The sequence below is a fragment of the Rattus norvegicus genome, chromosome 14, assembly GCF_036323735.1.
Source record: "Rattus norvegicus strain BN/NHsdMcwi chromosome 14, GRCr8, whole genome shotgun sequence".
NCBI classification, from domain to species: Eukaryota; Metazoa; Chordata; class Mammalia; order Rodentia; family Muridae; genus Rattus; species Rattus norvegicus.
Genome location: NC_086032.1, coordinates 32,158,617 through 32,183,707, shown reverse-complemented (window position 1 = coordinate 32,183,707; position 25,091 = coordinate 32,158,617). Strand labels below are relative to the sequence as shown.

Here is a 25,091-nt window from a genome sequence, read left to right as displayed (position 1 = left end):
GAAGAAACAGGCATTACGCTTGCGTGATAGACGAGGCTAGAACTTCAGGGGATAGATGAACAGTCCTATACGTCCCTTATTTCCATTGTAAATCAAGAACGGTTTTAGCAAAGAGGAATGAATATTTCCAGCAAGTGATGAGCTGGGCCCGCAGCCTTGGAGTTCGCTGAGTCAACACAGTGACATTGACGGATCTAGTTAATAAGGGAGCCAGCATATGAGATTGGGAAGATACACCCCAAAGAAAAAGTTATATTAAAAAACCTGAGTGGCCATTTGACATGGCTGTGTTTACTGTCTCAAGACCTCTTCTGGGTCATCGTAAGGGACTTTTATGGTGAACAAACCAACATAAGGGGAAAACACAAACGGTCAGAACCTGGATGAGAGCTCGTGGGGATACTTGTGTATTATGTCTTTGATTTCCCCAGCAGATAGTGCAGTAAGGAAGATACAAGCGTTAAAAATAACCCCTTGCACGGAGCGGACTTATTTAGCCAACCCCCATAAGCTACATCTGAGCACAAAGCAGGTAGGGAAAGCGGTGAGGAAGAGATTAGACTTAAAAACATCAACACATGTATACAATGTAGTCAGATTTTTAAAAGAGATCTTTAAAGCGTTCTGGAGGAAAATGAGAGAGAGTTTATTTAAATGGTATTAATCTCTCTCTTCTCTTTTCTTCTCTGTGGTGGTGGGGAATGAACCCAGGGTCTTGTGCATGGGAAGCAGCAACCATAGTCCTAGTTCTTAATGATACGATGTCAGAGGCCTACGTGAAAACACAGAAATGCAGCTAAGAATGACTGACGTCAGCAGTGTCCATCTACTGAAAGTTGTCCAGGGAGAAGTCCCTGCCCCCTGACTACAGAAAACCAATGTCCTCACTGAAGCATCACACTCTACTCGTGTGGGTGGGACAATTAGCTCACTGAGATAATCCAACCATGCCCACACCGTCCCCTGGTTCCACACCCACACCCAGTCCACACCCAGTTGGCCCCTACACCTTTAGACTGGATGGTAGTACCCACATTAGCAGCACATATGTAAAACATTAGCCACAGAAAACTTTCCCAAAGTTTGCGTATGAAATGGGCCAGCTAGACAGTGAAGAGCCAGTCTTCAGAGTCTTCAGAGAGGGTGACCAAGACACTCTGTTCCCAAACTGTAATCTGTGAAATGGGAAACAGAACTTACAACCATGAATAAATAAATATTGTCCTTGAGAATCACACTAAGAATCCATATGACCTTAAGAGAAATCACCCGGAAAAAACCAAGCAAGCAAGCGAGCACACCTAGCTTTGGGAGTTTCTCTGAGACCTGACGAATGTTAAGTTTATTGAAGCCATAGAGTCCACGGCACACAGACAATTGGCTGGACCATGGGATCATGTGCTGAGAGATGCATCATCAGGCAATTATACCACAGTGACACAAACCAGAATTGTATGCCCTTCTGCGGGGACCCGGGGTAGATGACTTGAAGTGTGGGGTAGCCTGTGCTCTCCTGGCTGGGAAGCATGAAACAACTCGAGATTAATCTAGACACAAGACAGATTTACGTGATCGAAATTTGGTGAGTGAGTATTAGCAGGCCACTCCTGTGGTCGTTCGCGTGCGCGCGCAAACACACACACACACACACACACACACACACACAGAGTCACATACACACACAGTCACACACACACAGAGTCACATACACACACAGTCACACACACATACACACACATACACACACACATAGTCACATACACACACAGTCATACACACACATACACACACATACACACACACAGAGTCACATACACACACAGTCACACACACACATACACACACACACAGAGTCACATACACACACAGTCACACACACACATACACACACACACAGAGTCACATACACACACAGTCACACACACACAGAGTCACATACACACACAGTCACACACACATACACACACACAGAGTCACATACACACACAGTCACACACACATACACACACACAGAGTCACATACACACACAGTCACACACACACATACACACACACATACACACACACACACACAGAGTCACATACACACACAGTCACACACACACACATACACACACACAGAGTCACATACACACACAGTCACACACACACAGACAGAGTCACATACACACACAGTCACACACACACAGACAGAGTCACATACACACACAGTCACACATACACACACACACAGAGTCACATACACACACAGTCACACACACACACATACACACACACAGAGTCACATACACACACAGTCACACACACACAGACAGAGTCACATACACACACAGTCACACACACACAGACAGAGTCACATACACACACAGTCACACATACACACACACACAGAGTCACATACACACACAGTCACACACACATACACACACAGAGTCACATACACACACAGTCACACACACACATACACACACACACACATACACACACACACACACACACACACACAGAGGTGCCATACTGTGAATATATAAAGCAGTATTTTTTATGTTGTTGTCAGGCATTGCATTCTATATGCAACTGTGCAACCCTTTAACACAACAGGTGGATATTTACAAAAACATCCCACTAATACATGAGTAATAGGCTAGACTTTACAGCAGCAAACACGTCACTAGACTAAAGGAATTTCAGCTCCGTATAAATGATCGGCCCATTGTCGCCTATCTATTTGCACTGACTAAAATATGACCGTGCAGTTTGTACTTATCATAGCAGACAAGACCAACTGAGACACACAACTCATGAGATCGTCCTCTCCTGGAGAGCAGGATGGGACCCCATCTGACTTAGGCAAAGAAGGGGCTCATAGTGGAGACAACGCATTAAGACATGTATGTAAGAACACATGGTTTGCAAATTGACGTCTAAAACATTTCTTAGACTTTTACCATCTACACTAAAAACCCAACTTTCTAGCATCGGAATTGGAGTCGGAACCTGATCTTCCTGGGGGAGGGTTCACCACCTTGCCCATTACATCATCCAGACCTTCCTTCAGAAGGGCGAAGTTGCCAAGTTCACGACACAGACTCTGATGGCGGTATTGAGACTTTGCAGGGCAGCTCCAGTACTCTGGATGGCGCCCAAGTCAGGGCAGGCAAGGTCCCTTGAGAATCTCTCTTTTCCTTTGCCACAATGGCACATGCCTACCAGTCTACCCCACAGGTGCTCCATCATATTGGTAAGAAACAATGCAGAGTAGAAGCGGTCAATTTTTTTCTCTTGGCGGTGTAACATTTTATGAAATAATCTTTTCATCATGCGGTCTTCATAGAGAAAATAATAAATTCTTCAACTTTCTGAATGTCGAATTGTTTTTTGCTGATAGTATTTTATTTGGGACTCTTACGGTTTTCTCCTTTGTGCCTCAGAGAGTAAGAGCACTTGACCCCAAGACAGAAAACCTGAGCACAGTACAACCCCAGAACCCACATAGTGATGGGAGCTCAGTAACCCCACAGGCTGTCCTCAAACCCCGCCATGTACACCATGGCAAGTGCGCGCGCACGCACATGCACGCACGCACACACACACACACACACACACACACACACACACACACAATACTTAAAATAATTAACTAAATGTAATAAATTAGAATGTGTCTTCCTTTTTGTTAAAACAATAAAAAAATAAAACTTGAGAGCAACATAAAACCAACTTAAGAACTGTCAGCCACGAGGCAAGAAACTGTTTTGATTACCTGAAAGACGGGCTTAGGAAAGGACTTGAACGTATGGGATGGAACACTTTAATTCATTGAGGTTTAAGCGAGGCATGTCTGGCTAGCTACCCCGGCCTTCTCTATTGACTCAATATCTTTCCTTATTTTTCAGTTTAATCTTGACATTTTCATCCCAGGAAGCCATTCATTCCTCAGAAGCAGATAGAAGCACATAATAAGTTATAGGCTACAATAAGTGTTTAGTGTCACAAAAATATGCAGGGAAAGCCAGAGTGATTATTCTTGCTTTACAGTGGAGGGTAGCTGGGAGCATGGGGACAGTGACAAGAAGAATTTCAGACAGAAGAGAAAGAAAGGAAGTTTAAGACGTGGCCAGGATGTGCTGCTATATACAGTGAACAAGCCATATGGGAGAGTAGGGGCAGGGCTGGAGAGACCACTCATGCAAGGTTAAGGGGCGGGCTTGCTATTCAGAGACAGAGGATGCTATTTGGAAGGGATGAAGAGAATCCACTGAGGTTTTCGAGTGGGCAGCTGTCAGGGTAAGAGCTGTTTTAGAAGGATGGCGCTAATGCATGCAAGAAGCTGGGTGGAGGAGAAGGAGTGGGAACTGGGGTGCTGTGCGTATTCAAGACTGATTCAGGCTGTGGGTGTGGAGAGGAGGTAGAAGCTGAGACAGGGTTCATGGTGTTAACCTGAAAGAGGGGGACCAGCACACAGTGTGAGCGTTTATCCACCCATGCTGTTACCTCAGTTTGATCCTTATCCTGTGAGCACATGCCCTGAGAGACCGAAGGCATAAAAGGATCCCACTTGCCTGCTTTCAAATTCCTCTCCATTTTAGACTACAGCAGAATTAATTTCTTTCTTTCTTCTTTCTTTCTCTATCTTTCTTTTTTACTTATTTATTCTTTTTTTTTTTGAGCAAAATAGTTTGCTGGGTTCAATTTGACTTGGAGCCACCAGCCATTAAACAAAGAAATACTAAGAAAATGAAAAAACAATTCTTCTGAGAGCACTATTTTTAAAAATTATTTATTTGAATGTGGTGTATGTACCAACACTAAAAGGGTCTCTCGGCGAACCTGGGCCTTCCATTCCTTCTCTGCAGTGTTAGCTAGAAAAGGCCAGCAATCCTCCTGTTTCCACCCTGCTTGGAATTTACTTTATGTGAATTATTCTGCTTTTAAATGAATGTTGGGATCTGATCCCCCTCAAGGCTCTTAACCGCTGAGTCCTCTCTGGCTCTTGAAGATAGTGTTGAGCCTTTAAAGCATCCCAAAGTCAGGCTGGAGAGAGATGGCTCAGTGGCTAAAGTGCTTGCAATGAAAACATGGGAACTAGAGTTTGGTAACTCAGGACTTATGTCGATGTCAGATGGCAGTGGTGGCCCTCTCTAATCACAGCCTCGGAATGCAGCAAGACTCACAGCGATCCCCAGAGCAAGCTTGCTAGTGGGTTTGAGTGAGAGACCCTGCCTTAACTAATTATATGGAAAAGCTATCAGACGATCCACTTTCACAAACATTGGATCCCCACACATCCTGAGTGGACATGTATGCACACAAAAAATTATAAAAAAAAAAAGGAATCCTAAAGTCCACAGAATTGGACTTTACATATATGATGGTGTCTCAGGGCACAGTAGGAGACACATTGCTGCTTGTACCCCTACATGTCACCAAGACAGCTCTACAGCCACCAAAGGATCCCCCGAATGTTCACAGACATGGTGCAAAACTGAGGTTGGACGTAAGGAAGAGACGAGAGGTGACAAGTGGGGCTCTGAGCTCCAGCAGACTCAGAAGCACAAGATGGGGGGCTGCTGTGCGGGCTCGTTGGACACTGTCCGACGCTCACTGCCCAGATCTTTGCCCCTTCCTTTGTGGTCTAGCTAGAAACCCTGCAATTAGCAGTCATGGGAGTTAGCACCTACCTGAATAACAAATCATATATTGGAAAGGTTTTAAGTCAAGATAACCCTTCTCAGGTTACTGTGAGCGGAAACAGGCTTAGACAGATTAAGAAAAAAACCATTCATTCATTTTGTTCTTTTTAAGTAAACGGCTGTATTTAAACAATAAATAAACTTACTGTTTATGTAAGTTGATAGCAGTTGTACACATTGACAAGGATATGTGGATGGTATGTCGTGGTCAGTCAGAAGGAACATGCTTAAGAAAAGAACATACATGGTAGGAACTCACTGATAAGTGGATATTAGCCCAAAAGCTTGGAATACCCAAGATAGAATTTACAAACCACACAAAGCTCAAGAAGAAGGACAACTAAAGTGCAGATGCTTCAGTCTTTCTTAGAAGGGGGAACAAAATACAGGAGGAAATACAGAGACAAAGTGTGGAGCAGAGACTGAAGGAAAGGCCATCCAGAAACTGCCCCACCTGGGAATCCATCCCATATGCAGTCACCAAACCCAGACACTATTGTGGGTGGCAAGAAGTGCATGGTGATAGGAGCCTGATATAGCTGTCACCTGAGAGGATCTGCCAGAGCCTGACAGATATAGAGGTGAATGCTCTCAGCCAACCACTGAACTGAGAATGGGGTCCCCAATAGAGGAGTTAGAGAAAGGACTGAGGTAGCTGAGGGGGTTTGCAACCCCATAGGAAGAGCAACAATATCAACCAACCAGAGCCCCCAGAGCTCCCAGGGACTAAACCACCAGTAAAAAAGTACACATGGACAGATCCATGGCTTTAACCACATATGTAATGGAAGATGGCCTTGTTGGGTATCAATGGGAGGAGAGGCCTTTGGTCCTGTGAAGGCTTGATGCCCCAGTGTAGGGGAAGGCCAGGGCTGGGAGGAGGGAGTGGGTGTGGGAGTGGGGGAGCATCCTCATAGAAGCAGGGGGAGGAGGGAAGGGAGAGAGGATTTCTGGAGGGGAAACTACAAAAGGGGATGACACTTGAAATGTAAATAAAGAAAATGTCCAATGAAAGGAAAAATAATCACCAAAAAAGAAAAAAAAAAAAGGATGCAAAGGATTGCACCTCACATTTTGGGAAAGGTCGGCAATGCCTGTCCATTGACAGTCTCCTGAGCCACTTGTCTGGTTTTTACTAGTTTAGGTCCCTGAAGGTGTTTTTGTGTTTAATTGGGAGGATCACCCTTCTCCATAGAGTTGAATTAATTACCTAAGCTACATTTTTCTATTACCATTGCTCACAATTATAATCGTAACACATGCTAGCATCTCATACTTTTGTGTTGCTCTGGGGTGAAATACATCTTGAGTCCATCTATGAGCCACATCAAATGTTAATTCTATCTTTGGCAGAGTTGAAAACCAACCCAGTTGTATTATTTTAGTAAAAATAATGAAAACGACTTCATTTTATATCTCCAATCTTCCTAGGTCGATCTTCTAAGGTTTTAACAAGGTTTTACATTCCTTTACTTACAGGGGAACATGTGCTCACATGGGACATCTTGAGGGAAAGAGTTCTTTCCTTCTACCATGTGGACTCCAGTGATCAAATCTACGTGGCCAGACTTGGGGGCAAGGGTCTTTAGCTGATCCTCTGTGTTGCAATCATATTAATTTATTAATCTTTTAAAAATAAAATATGGCATAGTCTTTCAATGTTAAATTTTCTCTATACCTAAAATTCTGTGCATAGTGCCCAAGTCGGGCATCGAGTTCTACAGGAGCTGGGAATAATCGATAACGTGATTATTTTGGCCCCATATTTCGAGTTTACACTCTGTGTCTGGATTAGGGAGTTATTTGTCATTTTTAGTAGCTGTCGATTGCCTCAGAAGAAGATTTATTTTTGTCTCCCATGTATCCTCTTTTAGAAAACACTAGAAACATAGGAAATGTCTCCAAAGACAGAAACAGCTGGAAGAAAGTTCTTTATCCAGTTCTGCTCTTCGCGCTCCTTCACCGTGCAGCGAGCCACCATCGTGAAACCTGGCACTGACACTCATCCCGTAACTTCTCAATCACAGACTAAGGAAACCCTCCAGGCTTCTCAAACGGAGCTCGTCCCACAGTGGATGCGGCCCACCTGGGTGTCTCAGTCAGAGAAACAACTTTATCAACTCAATCTTAATCAAAGGTGGAGTTGGAGACGCTCTCCTCTGCTTTGGGTAAACCTCGCACAACATGAACTTTTCTAGGAGATGACATTTAACTACTGGCGCCTTCCATGGAATTACTAGTATGTCACTGATGCTACACTATGGCATGAGTCCAGCACGCTGCATTCCCTTCTAGAAGGAATTGCAAGGTCATTTCTTTGCAATTAGCTAATTGGTTAAGGACATGAGCTGACTCCTGCAGGCCAATTAATACTCATTTTAGTTGTAATGGAAAAACAAGCTGAAGTCAACCTAAGGCCATTTTCCGGACTAGAGGTAAAGACACCATCCTAGGGACACGGATTATTTTTTTTTTCTTCTTTTTTTTCCGGGGCTGGGGACTGAACCCAGGACCTTGCGGGGACACGGATTATTGATCATCTCATTGTGGGATACGGTGGGGGGCACAGTCATAACATGATGAACTGAGCAAACAGAAAAAAAATGAAATATGGAGGTAAAGAGAAAGTACTTGTTAGATCAGCCGTCAATAAAGAAACGCTTGAGTTCTCAGGGAACAGGACCGTCATACAATACAGCACACTCTGAGACGACCGTGGGCACTTACAGCAAGAGGAGGTGGGAGCTCAGGGTTTAGGTGGGACAGCTTCTTCTTGAAGAAGGGTCAGTGGCCATAGCGCAGCTGAAACCAAGGGGTATTTCAGTTTTCTTTTTCTTACTGAACTTGGATTTAAACAAAACAAAACAAAAAAATCAGTGGAGCAGAAATAGACATGAGAAAGGCCCCCTGATTTATTGATATTACACATGAAAAGTTGAGGGCAGGAGATTTTAGTTGACAGCAAATACAATGTGAACCAGTCGGTGCTATTGGGATTTCAGTACAGTGTGTAGATCATAGACTGTTCCGGGGTTCCTAAAATATCCTGGAGGACTGTAATCAGGAGCCCCTAGTTCTACTAAGCCAGACTGTGCAGGGGCCAGACTTATCAGGGAGATTGACAGTTCATCGAGGTCATAAGGGTGTGAAAAGCCCCCAGTGAAGAGGGATTTGTTTCCATGCAGTTCCAGAAGGAAGGCAGACTAGAGACTGATGGGAGAAACAAATAAAAGAAAGGACATTAGAACATGCCCGCGCGCGCGCGCGCACGCACACACACACACACACACACACACACACACACACACCACACACCCTAGATGGTAAACGGGGCACACATTTTGTCTTGCTACTTCCTGTCTAATGTTGCTGAGTGGCTTCGCCGTGAGTCTCTGATGTGCTGATGGTTCCTATCCAGCTCTTCGGAGTGCCCATCCTGTGCCTGGTGTTTTTTACCCTTCTCTCCATCAATTCTCTCACTCACCAGAAGCTGTTTTTCCATCCAACGGGAAAGACTTCTGCCCATAAGTAAGGGGCTAATTTGCATCTTGTCTCCACACATGGTGCTCTGGGTCACGTGATGCTCCTTGTCACGTGGTGCTTGGTATCACATGGTGCGCCGTGTTAGCTCTTACAGACTGAGTCCTCTGCCTTTCTACTTGGAGATATGTATGTCACGTGCATGTATTATATATAATGAAAGTTATCATTGCAGTCACGTTTAAGTGACTCCAGTGACTTTGAATCCATTCACCTGCTGTGAAACCATCACCATTATTCATCTGCAGAATGTACTCTCCGTTTGCCCTGACACACTGTGTCCGTTTAACAATAACTCACCCCCCAACCCCGGTTCCCAGGCCTTGACGGCTAAATTCTATGTATTCTGCTTCTGTAAATTTGATGATTCTAGATAATTCTTCTTAACCCATTGAGCGAGGGAAGGGAATTTTTTTTAGTCTCAATGCTCAGAGCAAGGCCCGGCATGTAGTAGGAATTCAACATAGATCCACTGAAGACAGGACGGGAAAGGGCGGGAAAGAGGAACGTATGGGACCTGGACCTGGAACGATTTAAGCAGGAGATATGAAGAACCGTCTCAGGGGCCAATAGTTGAACACGTTTCTTCATTAGGTAGGAAGACTGGACTACAGCAAGCTCTTTAGTGAGTATTTGCAAACTGCTAGGTACTGCGTACAGAGTCAGGCTTTCCAGTTATAGAAAAGGGGCCTCTATATTCTAAGAATTGACAATTAAATAAAGGAAATCCACTTACTTCCATAAAACAACCCAAAAAGTAAGAAATATCGAGGCTATGCCACATTCTACAGTCAGATGATCTATGGTCATCTCTAACTTCATTAAATGCATAGTGTTTACCTTGAATGATGGATTTATCTTAGAGAAGCTCTCACTTACCCATTCAGAGACTGGGGCAGGGAGGGTTGAAGCCCGATCTTGAGAAAAACAACCATGAGACCTGGAATGACGAGACACCTGGGTGAGGTATTAGGAGCCTTTAAGAACACAAGCCTGTCTTGGGTGCCTTGCTCTGAACTCTTCCAAAGTATTCAAATATGTAAGGAGAAGATGATAAAAACATCCGAATCCCTCTTTCCAGGACGTTGTCATCAAAACTTCTTATTTAAAATCAAAAGCTTCTCAACTTGAAACTTTAATGATCAAGCTTTGTACTTGTGATGAAAGAATGGCGTCAGGATCAGGTTGATCACAGAGGAATAAATCAGAATTGATTCTGCGCTAAAAAAAAAGGGACAAAATGAACCATTTGTTGTATTTGTAATTGCTTGTTTTTGACTGTTTTATGACTGACCAGCTCAGAGTTGCTTGAGAGAGACTCAATCTATTACTAAATATACTAGTACATTTCTGATACTATGTACCTTGTAACATCCTGCCTAGAGATAGCCAATGAGAAGCTGTTTATAGATAGTATCAGGGTTTATAGCTTCTGATCTTGGGTCATTTGGGTTGAAGTCCACAGTTGCAGTCACTGCTCTCTCTGTCCACATTGCCTTCAAACCTACGTCATAGAACACATGTATTGATTGCAACCCTATACTTTATCAAAATACTGGATATGACTATTTCTCAAAATGGGGACTCATCAGGAGAGAGAGAGAGACAGAGACAGAGACAGAGACAGAGACAGAGACAGAGAGACAGAGACAGAGAGACAGAGAGAGACTGAAGATACAATTGGAAGGGAAACATTGGGCTAGGATCTAGGATTTTGGAGCAGACAGGAGGAGGATGAACAAATCCCCCCCCCCCATTTGTCTGAAAAGTCATGTTGAGACTTAGTTCCAGAATGCTGCTAAAAAGAATACTAACTTGAAAGCATTCTGAATTTGTAACCCTTTACTGTTTGCATTTGCTCTCCTTATACATAGATTCTTATTGTTTATCGTATATATTTATCATGTGTGTATGTATGTATGTATGTATGTATGTATGTATGTATGTATGTATGAATATGCTTCAGAGCATGAGTAGGTCTGAGGATAACTTGCAGGAGTTTTTTTTTCCTCCTACCATGTATGTCCTGGCCATTGAGATTAGGCCATCAGGCTCAGCAGTAGGTATCTTTTTCTGCTGAGTCAGTGCACTGGCCCTACCTTTGTTTGTCTAACTAAAACAATAGAGTAAGACAAGAACTTAAGAAGAGAACTTTATTGTTTCACCTCAGAATGCAGCTATTGAATGAATCATGGGTTGCCTCACATCCACAGAGCGAGAGCTCCAACAAGGATCTGCTGAAGATGGGGTGTTTCATATTCATTGCCAGCTTGATTGGACTTGGAATTACCATGGAAACAAATCTCTGGACAAATCTATAAAGATGTTTCCTAAAAGGTTTAACTAAAGAGGAAAGAACTTGCCTTATCGTGATCGGCCAGTGAGCTGTGTCCCAGATAGAATAAAAAGGAGAAACGGACACCAGCTCAGTTTCTCTGCTTCTGCACACCATGGAAACAATGTGAGCGGTCTTGGTAACAAAATCTTAGTCAGAGAGGGAAAGTTCATCTTTGCTCTGTTTTATGTATCCATTTGTACTTTTTAAAAAAAATGCCACTAACAGTAGTTACTTAAAATTCTCTTGGGATGTTGTGTGCTGACTAAGTTCAGCTGAGTGTTTTCTGCTACGTGTGCCGTATTCAGACCAATACAGCCCCAGGTGCTGATGGGATTTGTAGTCTACACACCTTGGTTCTCTACAAAGGGGGCTCCATTTGTATGCGATTACCAGATGAAACTGAGGATGTATATTAAATTTCAGGTGAAGAGCTTTCAGTTTTATTTAGAATTATATTTTATTTATTATTAAAATTCAATTTAACATTTGAAAGAAGTTATCTGTTATGAAAATAATCTTGAAAATGCCGAAATACGAAGAGAAAGAAAGAAAGCTTAAAACCGGAAAGCTATATCACTTACAAATAGTCATTATCAAAAACCATCTTGTATGCTATAAAAATGCTATAGTAGTTTTTATGGAAATCTTATCAGTCATAGTTTTATAGCTTACTTTATTGCTAACAAATCTATTGAGAAAGTTTTCTGATATGATGTGATACCGTGTTAATGACTAAACCTTGAACTCATCACTCAAAGAAAAGCAGCACAGAAACCTGTGGGACTTGACCTATATTTTTTAATGAGATGAGATGACTGAATAGAGTTCTAAGCAAACAAACGGCAGTGACACAGAAAGTGACACTAAATCAAGGCTGTGCCCTGACCTCTGTGGATGGAGGCGTCGAGAATTTAGCAACAACCTTCTTCTCGTGTGTTCACCTCATGCTCACTGCCTGGCCAAGTGGCCTCCTCTGTAGGGTGCGCTCTGACCATCTCTAAGACATAAAAACTCTGCCTGATCCTTCTCCGATCTAGAAGAAAGAATACAGAGTCATTTAATGCACAAGGGAAGCACAATGCGGGGCAGACCTAAAGAATTCAGCCTTCCCAACCTACAAAAGGCTCGACGTTATCCATATGCACTGACTGTAGAATGAGTACTACTGGCTGGTTCCAATCTGGGAACCAAGACAGCGACTGTGAATGACTCAGGACCTTGTGGTCCCGGTGTTCTCCGCTGATGTATTAAGAGATTTTGTGTAAGAACCAAAATGGGTTTCTTTCAGAAATTATGCAGCAAAATGGGTCAGATTATACACAGTTTACATATATGTCATTTAGGTGACACAAACTGTGGGTCTCCTAATGGTCCATCACTGGGACACGATGCTTTAATCCAGAACTCTTTCTTCTGTTCTTTCAGTCTGCATTTCTGAACTATTCTGCATACTTTTGTGTTATAGATATGTCTGTGTGGGCCGGGGACATAGCTGTGAACTTAGGACTAATCACTTTCTCATATTGGACATAGCAGATGGCTTTTGTAAGAGTGATTCAGAGACCCCCAAGGGAAAACGAACATGGTACTAGCAGACAGACAGGAAGATGACGTGGTGTGTCCACTCTTGCTGCCAAGTCCCAAACTTCTGAGACAACCCAAATCACTAAGCAACAAAGGTAAAGACCAGGCCAAAAAAGTCAAATCAGAAATGTCGATTTGGGACTGACAAAGTGGTTCAGTGAATAAAGGTGCTTGCTGCCAAGTCTGATGACTTGGGTTCAGTCCCTGGAACCCACATAGTGGAGAGAGAGAGACCCAACCCACACTAGTTGTTTTCTGATCTCCACACTCATTAGTATACAAACCATATACATGCACAAAAATAAATGTAATAAAAAATGTTTTAAAAGAAAATGTGAAGTTTTGTAACAGACCTATTCTTGGTTCTTCGGAAGTAAAATAAAATGGAAATATAAACTTTTGCTATAAAAACCGTGTAGAGCTCTCTCTGTCTCTCTGTCTCTGTCTCTGTCTCTGTCTTTGTCTCTCTCTCTCTCTCTCTGTCTTTCTGTCTCTGTCTCTTTCTGTCTCTGTCACACACACACACACACACACACACACACACACAGATGGGCTAGGCCACCAAGTAAAATATCATTTACCATACCTAAGCAGAGGGTTGTATTTTTATTAAGCTTAAGAAAATTGTTCTAGTGGCAAAAGTTAATGATTACTATTTAGAAAGACAGTGAGGTGTTAGCACGAACATGCATGTCAGAGAAGTCCTTACTTGGAAGGCGGGGAAATAATTTACTCCCATTTTATTAATTCCCCATATGAATGAGTCTTTTACTTTATATGTGATATATTTATAATCTCTCCACACACATACCAGGTGCTTACTATGTAGCCCTCAGTAGACTAGAACACATTTTGTAAACTAGGCCTGCTTTGAATTTGAAGTGATCCTCCTGCCTCGGCCTCCCCATGCTGGAGCATTATTTTTTTTTTTTTTTTTGGTTCTTTTTTTCGGAGCTGGGGACCGAACCCAGGGCCTTGCGCTTCCTAGGTAAGCGCTCTACCACTGAGCTAAATCCCCAGCCCCCATGCTGGAGCATTATAACCACATGCCTCTAATGTTCCTGTGTCAAATGTTGGTTGAGGGGGAAATCAAGTTGTTCCAATGCCATGTGCATGAGATTACAAAACATTTTAATAAGCCTGCTATGTCTAAACTAAAATATTGTGGTCTCTTTAGCCCTTACATTCTATCTTAAAGTGTTTATTATGATTAAATATAAGTTCTGCCAAAAGGGAAATTTAATAATTATCATCTGTTCCACATAAAATATCCTCACTTCATGTGGACAGGTTCATGTGTCTGAATTTGTTGTGTTGTCGTAGCGTACCAGCGCCTGTGAGATGCTTTGTTCAAATTTAAGTGTGAGGACCTCACTCCAGCTTACCTGTATCCATATTTGTGTGTTTGAATTTTTATGGCAAAATGTTGATATCATTATAAGTGGGAATCGGGACAGGGAGACATAGCTCAATGGTAGAGTGCTTGCTTAGTGTGTACAAAGAAAAGACAGGAAGGGACCAGAAGGGGAGGAGAGGAAGGTGGGCAAGAGAGGAGGGAAAGGTATGGAAGAGAGGGGGAGGGAGGAAAGAGGAGAGAAGGGAGGGAGAGGAAAAGGAGGAGAGGGAACAGAGAGAAACAGTTAAGTTGGAATTGGACTCGTGTTTTGCAGTTTAGAAGGTAAGAGTTCAGGCCAAATTCTTACCTTTGTGGAGCCCAGTTGTGTTGTTATTATTGTTAAGCTTGTAGAATCCAGGTAATGCTTGACTCATGGGCCACTGTGAGGATCAAATAGGGAGCCCGATGTGTCCCAGAGCTCTGGTATGGTTTCCCTTCTTTGAATGCTCTCATGAGACTCCCTCTTCTGTATGAAATAGTACAGACGCCCTCGGCTTCAAAATTGATAGTTGTCTAGTCTCTAGAAGCACATGCAAAAATTTAGATGTCTGTTTTAATCACATATGTACAATTAAAAATGAAATGGTACCTATATTAGACTCTAATAGCGGCTCTGGGAAGACTGCATAATCAAGTCTGAAGTCTCCTTGCAGACAGCACCAGGAAAAGAGGCGCTCTGATCTCAGCACAGAGTGAGGCAGAATGAACTTTAGTTCTCTTTCTGTCTGAACTCATCCACAGATGTGGAGCGCGGTGACAGCATACTGAGGGAACAGGACTTCTCCATAATCAACTTCCTTGTTTCCTTGGCGACAACCTGAAATCCTAAGAGAGGTGTCTTTCTCCAACTGAAGTCTGTGAACATGACAACCCACTAAACATCATGGCATAATATCTCATCCATGCACCCTCCTGGGGGAAGTAAGGAACAATGAGGGAATCCTTAGAACGGAGGAGACTGTGGGAAGGATGAGTGTGATCTCATCTTTTGGGGAAAGAAATCCCAGGTTGCTTTGCGAGACAAGATTTGTGCTTTGAACTGATCTAATTGCTCTGAGGAACTCAAAGGTCTATTTTGTAATGAGTTGAATTCACAGAAGGAAGACCTGACATGTTTATCTTATCTACTGCGTGCTGAACCTTGTAGGGCAGATTCTCATGTGGTGCTCAGGCCCTGCTGGGACGTGGATACAATTCCATTCACTTTGTAGACAGGGTCATGGAAGCTCCATCAGAGGATGCTATCTGGGGTGGGCTATAGAGAACTTGGGAGGGATGATATACAGAAGGCAACATCTGGCCAGGGGCTCTGAATCCAACATCCTAGCATTTCCATTACCACTGAGGTAATCACAGAGAGGAGGTAGGGAGGGAAAATTTCCATGAAATAAACTCAATTTGAAGCAAATTTTTGTATTAGCTTGGGTTTAGACGACACCTATATTAACATTTTATTAATAAAACCAAAGACAGCTGCAACTAAATTTTAATGAACCCTTTCATTATGAGATGAGGAAGGGGCATTAGCAACCAAAGGGCAATTCAATGTATTGAAGGAAGAGACTCTCTTTGTCTCTCCCATTTAAAAAGACCCACTTAATAACCTGAACAAGCTACATTACTGACCTGTTACATAACGTTTCAAAGTTTGCCATTTTAGCTTTATTGCTATTTTACTGACATAATAATTTGCAATAGGAGACATTGAACTGAGGATCCTGCATGTACTGGGTGACTGCTCTGCCAATGAGCTATGTCCCCAGACCTAGCATCTTGAATGTAGGAAGCATAGAGAGGAACCAGTGCTGGGTTGAAAGTTCTGGGTTTGAGTCTTAGCTTTCCAGTTGCTGTGAGATCATCTCATGTTGTGTACACCACACGGTCACATTTCATTGAGTAGAATTCTAGGTAACCATCCAGTCCGAATCAGTCATCCATTTACCTCCCCTCCTCACAACCATCTACTCACCCATAGATCTATTCAACATTTATTTCAATACATATTTATGGAGTGTCAGCCCAGTCATGGCTTGAGATATGTCATGGCGAACCTGTACTCTGCTCCCGAGGAGCGAGCCCACAGCAGAGGAGAGACAGCCAGGAATAGAAAACAATGCAGGGAGAGATGGTGGGCGCCATGCTGAAATGCTTCTGATTGTAGTGCTCAGAAAGAAGAAGGCATAGATACCTAGATGGAAATGAATACACAGCCACCCTCTTGACACAATGACAAAGACGTAGGGCTATGTCATGAATAAGGGATACTTGTGTTAAGTCTTAGTAACATACAAGTGAGTCTGACACAAAGACGGGAAGTGTGTTCTAATCAGGGCAAGGCAGTTAAACTTATGCATGGATGGTGTGCTATTGGAAAGCAACAATGGCACTAAGAAGACTGTAAAAGCCAGAGGGCCAAGATGTCTGCTGTGAGATTGTGTCTTCTGTATAAGATAGGGGATCTTCACCCCAGAAACTTCAATAGTATGATTGCCTAAAAAAGACTTGAGGGGCTGGAGAGATGGCTCAGTGGTTAAGAGCACTGACTGCTCTTCCAGAAGTCCTGAGTTCAAATCCCAGCAACCACCTGGTGGTTCACAACCGTCTGTAATGGAATCCAATTGCCCTCTTCTGGTGTGTAAGAAGACAACTACAGTGAATTCATATGTAGAGAATAAGTAAATAAATAAAATAAATAAATATTTTTTAAAAAGACTTCAACAATGATAGTGCCAGCCAATGGGGAATATCTTAGAAGACCCATCCTTAGTTGAAGAGCTACGGGCAATTAGTGGCTTCTGGAAGGGGGACAATCAGTCTCCTCCTGGGATGAGTCCCTAATAGGTACTCAGTCTCAAATAGCCTCCAGCAGATATATTTATATGATACTTGCATTTCTATATACATATATATGTATATAGATTTACATATACATACATATGAACAATAATAATTAAAGAAGAGATCATGAATTTTAGTGGGAATTTGAAGAGGATATGGGAGGAGTTTGAGTGAGGAGACATAATTAGAATACAGCACTCATGTATGAAAATCTTAAAACAAAATTTTTAAATAAAAATATGTTAAAAGCATGTAAGAGTGAAGTAATTCTCCTCTAAAAAGGAGATTAATGAAAATCCTGAGAAAATGTATGAAGACTCCCAATGATCAACAGTTAACTCTACCTCACTTTTTAATGTTCTATGTAGCATAATTTAAACCTATAACAACAGCGCTTACTAGATTAAAAGTTCATTCAAGGAATGTATGAACAATGACCATCAAATGAGAGAGCTTTGAAGTCTGATATGCTGGTACACACCTGTCATCCTAGCATTCAGAGAGGGAGACAGAGCGACTGTGAGTCTGCAGCCAGTCTGGGCTGAAAATGTGATCCTGTCTTAAAAACCAAGAGAAAGTGTATGGTACACAGTGTGTAGTACTCAGTGTAAACTACTCAGTGTGTAGTACTCAGTGTATACTACTCAGTGTGATGTACTCAGTGTATAATACTCAGTGTATAGTACTCAGTGTGTAGTACTCAGTGTATACTACTCAGTGTGATGTACTCAGTGTATAATACTCAGTGTGTAGTACTCAGTGTGTAGTACTCAGTGTATACTACTCAGTGTGTAGTACTCAGTGTGTAGTACTCAGTATGTATACTCAGTGTATACTACTCAGTGTGTAGTACTCAGTGTATACTACTCAGTGTGATGTACTCAGTGTATAATACTCAGTGTGTAGTACTCAGTGTGTAGTACTCAGTGTATAGTACTCAGTGTGTAGTACTCAGTGTATAGTACTCTGTAGTAGTCAGTGAGTAGTACTCAGTAGTAGTACTCAGTGTATAATACTCAGTGTATAGTAATCAGTGTGTAGTACTCAGTGAGTAGTACTTAGTGTATAGTACTTGCCTAACACACAAGGTGCTTAGGTTTCATCTGAAGGAATACAAAAAGAAACAAAAATAAATAGAAATTTAGTGAATTTGAAAGAGCAAAGCTTTCCAAGGTCTCTGCACATGAACTCCATCGAGATCATATTTCCAGTCCCAGCTCTTCTCGAACCCGAGTCCCACCTGACATGGGACTTTGGATCTTGAGTTCTCATTCAGTTTCCTGATCCTGGGAGGTGATGGACCTGTCAAGCCCTTGCTTGTCTTAGCAGGTTTCCTAAGGCTCAAGTTGAATTAAACATTTCTCCTGGAAGACTTCCATTCATTGCTGGCCCGATGCTCCATTCATTCAATAAGAGTTCAGCTCCCATTCTGTCTCACTGGGTGGCAGCCTCCAAGTTTAGTAACAGCACAGAACTGCTTTCACACGGTTTTATTCAGAAATTATGGCAAAAAAGCTAAAACCTCCTCAGAGTAAAGAGAATGCTATAATCTTTTAGATACTACTCTTCCTGCTTCTCACAGGATGGAACCCAAATTTTGTTAACTCTCCGGCCTTTAAAATCATGAGCTACATTTATACTTAAATTAAACAGATATATTTTCTCAGACAGTCCAGCATAACCTTGGATATAATGATTCCTAACTGGTGTCTTTATCAAATTTAACTAGAAGGAAGTGGTTGCATTAACATGCTAACATATTTTCTTTGTGCCAGGCAATGTCCTCATTGATTTGCACAAATGACATTACTTATTTAAATGGAATCGGATGAGTCACATGCCAACATTATCATACGGTTAGGATGTGCAAATCAGATATATTAGGTTTATTGATTTAAAAATGGCCATTAATCTAATTTTGCTATCCAAATGTTCATTCTTTGGAATCCCAAATTTATGTCTTGATCCACCCAATCACACTTAGAATACTTAGAATGCAGTGACCACATAGCTTGGCACGTTCTCTAGTGAGTTACGGTGGTGCAATAGAACCATTTTAAACACACCTACACAAATTACTGTGCCTGTTCTTGAAGGATTCTCATCCATGAAGGGAATGAGCTCCGCCGGAGGAATCATTTGTCCCCTCGGTATCTTCTAGGACCCAGCGTATCCCTTGCTTATGGTAGAGTCACACGGCTGCCACAATATGCAATTGTGGGTCTCAGAAATAATTTTAAATGAGGAAATATTTGGAAGATTTTTGACTGGTTGTCCTGTTTGGTTTTACTAAAATAGTTGCTGAACAATTTTCTTCAAAAATACTCAAGGGCTGGGGAGATGGCTCAGCCAGGAAAACGTCTACTGTGCAAGCATGGCAGGAATTCAGATGCTCCGCACCTCAGTAGAAGCTGGGGCAGTGGTGATGTGGGGAGATTGAGACAGATGCATCCCTGGAACTCGATGGCCTGCCAATCAGTAGCCAGTGAGAGACACCATCTCAAAAGATAAGGTGAGGGCGATACTGTAAGAGGCTGACCTCTGGCCTCCATGTGCATGCACACACAATTGCATGTGTATCCACACATAAATACCTATAGTACACACATGTGCCCCAAAAGACAATAAAACTAAATAAATAAAAGTAACGTGAAATGTGGTGGAATTGTTTGATGTTGAGACTCACAGCTTTGACTCAAATAATGTTGCATCAGTGAGGGCATGAGCCCATGGGGGCATCTAAAGAGGTACAGCCTTCATCATTACTGTATTATGAAAAAGGATACACATTTCAGTGGATTAAATTCTAGGACATGCACTCTCACACTGCTTATAAAAAAAAAAACCACACGCAGTGGTTTTTATATCTCATCTTTACACAACACCTTCTTGTTTTGCATTATTTTACATTTGGGAGCGGGGATCGAACCCAGGGCCTTGCACATGCTGGTCAAGCGTTCCAACAAGGAGCTGGATCCCATTCTGACATTCGGTATTTCTAATGGTGAGACTGAGCGACAGAATACCATAGATGTTGCTTATAACTTGACTACCACGCGTTTAAAATATTGACTCATGCACAGATAACTTTCCAAAAACATATCTAGGTCATATGTGTCATGAATTACATGTTTGGGGCTGAGTGGATGGCTCAGCCAGTACGGTGCTTGCAGTGTAAGCCTGACAGCCTGAGTTTGGATCCCCAGCGTGGTGCAGAGCACCTGAGGTCGAAGTTGTGCTGTGGAGGTGAGAACAGCAGCCTCTCTGGAGCTCACCGGCCAATCTTGCTAAACTGTCAGTACCAGGCTCAGCAAGAGACTCCATCTGAACAAAAAATGGTAGAAAACAACCCAGGGAGATACCCGTTGACCTCTGGCGGCTGTGTGCATGAACACACAGACTCGCCCAACTGCACATACACACACATACAGGACACACACACCTGAAAGTTACATGTTATTTTTTTTTACTTCTTTGTTTGGTGGGTGACATGTGCACCCCTCAGCACACATGGGGAAATCAGAGGACAGCTTGTGGAAGTTGGTTTTCCTTTTCTACCATGTGGGTTCTGGGGATTAAGCTCTGCTCATCAGATTTGGTGGCAAGCACTTTAACCTGCTGAGCCGCACCATTGGTCTACAGGCTTTCTACGATACATGGAGGATGTATCCAGGCAACAATGTATTACCCCCTTATGTACATCATGGAGTCATCATTACACAGCCCATGCCTCTGTTAACATTTCCAATTCTAAGTAATGAGCAGGGGCAGATTTAACCATGAAAGAAGGAACCTTAAGATTTAGAGCCCCTTGCTTTCATAGGCCTCTTACAAGGTCAAGAGAAGCTCCAGAAATACAGACACAAGGACAAATATCTTGATCAGTGTGCTTTTCATTAACCTTTCTCTCTCTCTGATGACTTTCCTCCTTACTTTTTCATTGTTTTGGGTGGCACAGGAAAGGTCAGAAGTATCCTAAGGTCTGGCTTAAGTGGAAGTGGAGTTCAGTACACGCCTGGCCCGGACGCAGTGGCTCAGCGGGATACGCTAAAGCGGGGCTCCAATATCGCGCGCCGTGGACTTAGGTAATTGCTAGCCTCGCAGGGCGAACTCCCCATGAGTCGTCCAACCTCCTGCGCTGGAACTCGGCCATGCATCTGTCACGTGTGGATGTGGTGAGATGTTCAGAATCCAGAGCTTGCCAACAAGTTTTCGGCTGGAGACAATAGAACCGTATGAAGATTCGGCCTCCTTTGGCTCCCAGACAGAATTGCTACTTGGGAAAACGTGTACGATATTACGTGCGAATAGGAACACGTTGTATTTTTTAAGTGAGAATCCTAAAATGTTAAAATGTTTGTAATTACCATGAGTTAATCTACATATCTGTGCATATACAAAGACATATATCTCCCATTTCTCTGAAGAATCCCAAAGATTGTGTGAGTATTGTGTGAAAGTATTTTGTTTTACTAATCATGTCAGCATATATGTGTGTTTACATATATGTATAGACATATGCGCACACACATATATACATATATACACACACACATCTGTATATTTAGATATGTATGACATAAACTTGTTTCTCTTCAATGTAGGGGGAAAAAGAAGTAAACAAAGAAGAAAGGCCAGTCTTAGAAAACTCCTGCATTTCTAAGAGAAAGGGTTCTTCGGGATGTAAATCAATCACTATAGGTTGTAAAGGAAGCTAACGGGGTTGGGGATTTAGCTCAGTGGTAGAGCGCTTGCCTAGCAAGCGCAAGGCCCTGGGTTCGGTCCCCAGCTCCGGAAAAAAAAAAAAAAAAAAAAAAAAAAAAAAAAAAAGGAAGCTAACACGAATTACAAATTACAAATTAATCAAATATTTTTAAAACAAAAAGTATATGTGTGTACTCAATTTCTCATATATAGGAGACCAAACTGTGATGATATTCTAATATAAGGAGTGGGGTGGGACACACCCATAAGCTCAGCTCCGGAGGAAGGTTAGATGAGACTCTAGTCAAGTTAGCAAGAATCTGATTCACAAAAGGGAAGGTGAAAAAGGCTGGACTTGAAGCTCAGTGCTAGAGAGCTGCATACACATGTGAGACCTGCATTTACTCTTCATGACCACATAAGAAGATTCCCCCAGTGCAGCATACACCTCTTATTCTTAATTTTTAATAGCACAGTACACCCCCATGGCTTAAATAATCTAAAATATTAAAGCCACAAATCACATTAAATATTAAATTTTATGTCTTTGAAAACTCTCATTTTCTCGAGTCTCCCATGAGCTCAGTTCTTCCTCCGCTGGAAGTCCCGCTAAGCACAGGTAACCACGTTAAGTACCTTGCACAGTTTCTGTGTGCGCTATCAAAAACAGGAACTTGCTGTTTGTCTCAGTCTGTGTCCTATTGGCTGTGAAGAGACACCGTGACCACACAACTCTTATGAAGGAAAGCATTTCACTGGGGCTGGCTCTGAGTTTCAGAGGTTCGATCAGTCCGTTGCTATCACAACGGGAAGCATGACAGCATGCAGGCAGACATGGTGCAGGAGAATCAGCTGAGAGTTCTACATCCAGATGTACAAGCATCAGGAAGGTAGACCCATACTGGCTGCTGTGGGTTTTTTAAACCTCAAAGCCCACCTCCAATGACATGCTTCCTCCGATAAAGCCATACTTCCTAGTCTTTTCAAATAATGCCACTCCCTGGTGACCAAACATTCAAATCTGTGTGCCTTTGGGGGCCATTCTTCTTTGTCCTACCACACTATTCTTTTAAATGAGCATGTTCTCCTCCAAAATGTTTTTAAAATTAAAATATAATTATATGGTGTAAAACCCAGCCCTTTAAAGTGTTCAAGTATTGTTATACAGACATTGCCATCAGCTAGTTAAAGAATAACACCCCCCCCCAGCCTGAGAAGCTGTCTGCGCCCTTAGCTATGGCCTCCCACCACCTCCAATTCCCTATTCATAACCAACCAATGTTCTTCTTCCTGCCTCTGTAGATTTGTCTATTCTGTCCATTTCATATAGATGAGTGCATACTATAATCGGCCTTCTGAGTCTGGCTTCTTTTACTTAGCACAGTGTTGTTTACGTTTATCCTTTCCTTCCCTTCTGCAGTTGAAAATTCCAGTGTGTGATACATATCACATTTTACCTAACTATTCACCAGTTAATAAACATCTAGATTGTATCCATAATTTTTTATTATGTAAGAATTCAAGATATGAATAATAATGTATAATCATATGCAGACATGTATTTCTATTCTCGTGGATTATATCCGTATGGAATGTTTGGGTCATATAATAATTCTGCATTCAGGAGGAACTGCCAGATTATGTTCGAAGTACTCAGCATCATTCTAGATTTCCCTCCAACAATGTGCATGTGTGACTTTCTCCAATCCTCACCAACAGTTACTTTTGAAAATCCCATAACCTTTTGTCTTAGTCAGAGTTTCTATTCCTGCACAAACATCATGACCAGGAAGCAAATTGGGGAGGGAAGGGTTTATTCAGCTTACACTTCCAGATTGCTGTCCATCACCAAAGTCAGGACAGGAAATCACGTAAGGTAGGAAGCTGGAGGCAGGAGCTGATGCAGAAGCCATGGAGGGTACTGCTTACTGGCTTGCTTCCCCTGGGTTGCTCAGCTTGCTTTCTTATAGAACCCAGGACCACCAGCCCAGGGATGGCACCACCTGCAATGGGCCCTTCCACCCCTGATCGCTAATTGAGAAAATGCCTTACAGCTGGATCTCACGGAGGCATTTCCTCAAGAGAGGCTCCTTTCTCTGTGATAACCCCAGCTTGTGTCAAGTTGACACACAAAACCAGCCTGTACACCAGTTTTAAGACAAAGGGAAGGAGGGATAATGGCATATACCATGGGAATCGTTATTTGTCATATCTTGGAGTCTGTCCTAAACAGTTGTCAATATGGCAGAGCCTAAAGTCACCTGACAAAGGAGTCTCAGCCGAGGGACTGCCTTGATGAGATCAATCTGTGGGGGTTTTGATTGATCGTTAATTGATATAGAAGGGTCCCATTCCACTGAGGGAGACTCCATTCTCAGGCAGGTGGATCTTTCAAGATCTTACGGTCACATTCTGCAGGTTTGGAAGACAACTCATAACACCAGGGCCATTGCTACAAGTGAGCAGCCTTTGCTGACTTCTAGATCTACCTGAATTTCATAACTGTATACCAAGGAACCAAGGATAAAAACATTTTCCCTAGCCACACCTCTAGTTAAAGGTGAATCTCTCCATTCGCTAAGACAACAGTTGACATTTGGCAGCACCTCAACATAGAATCATTAATCTACCGAGACCCAGGTGTGGGCATTAGTGAAGGATAACTCTCCACACACTATGGCATGGTAGAAAGAGTTGTGGGCAGGAGGTAAAGAAACGCTGAACTAAATCCTGACTTTCACAGTCACTGTGTACTATCTGGGACCATTTTGCCATCTAGACTGCCTCGGTCCCTTCTTCTTGAGACATTGGTGTGATCTCTACTTCCTAGATAATTCTCTAATTCCTCTTCCATTTTCTGCCATCATTTTCTACTCCGGCCACCTAAAAAAATGTGGGCAGCAGGAAGAGATTATATAAACAGACAGGTACATCTGTAGCAAGCGATCAAAGACTGTGCATGGATAGAAATAGAAGGCTTTCATCTATACTCTCCTTA

The 25,091-nt window shown here is 42.4% G+C and overlaps 1 long non-coding RNA gene across 5 annotated transcripts in view; it reads right to left on the bottom strand.

Annotated features, from left to right (window-relative positions):
• Positions 1-625: 625 nt before the first annotated feature.
• Positions 626-25,091, bottom strand: part of LOC102556008 (uncharacterized) — a 77,103-nt gene continuing 52,637 nt past the window's right edge. For 2 of the 5 annotated variants that reach the window (XR_005493219.2, XR_005493218.2), the window contains 5 exons: positions 14,859-15,071; positions 12,458-12,604; positions 10,598-10,737; positions 10,113-10,454; positions 626-772 (listed from right to left, as the gene is read on the bottom strand). This is a non-coding gene — a long non-coding RNA (uncharacterized LOC102556008). Of the gene's footprint in view, positions 773-8,581; positions 8,904-10,112; positions 10,455-10,597; positions 10,738-12,457; positions 12,605-14,858; positions 15,072-25,091 lie in introns of those variants that run through there. The other 3 variants (XR_010057504.1, XR_010057505.1, XR_010057503.1) reach the window with 2 other exon arrangements.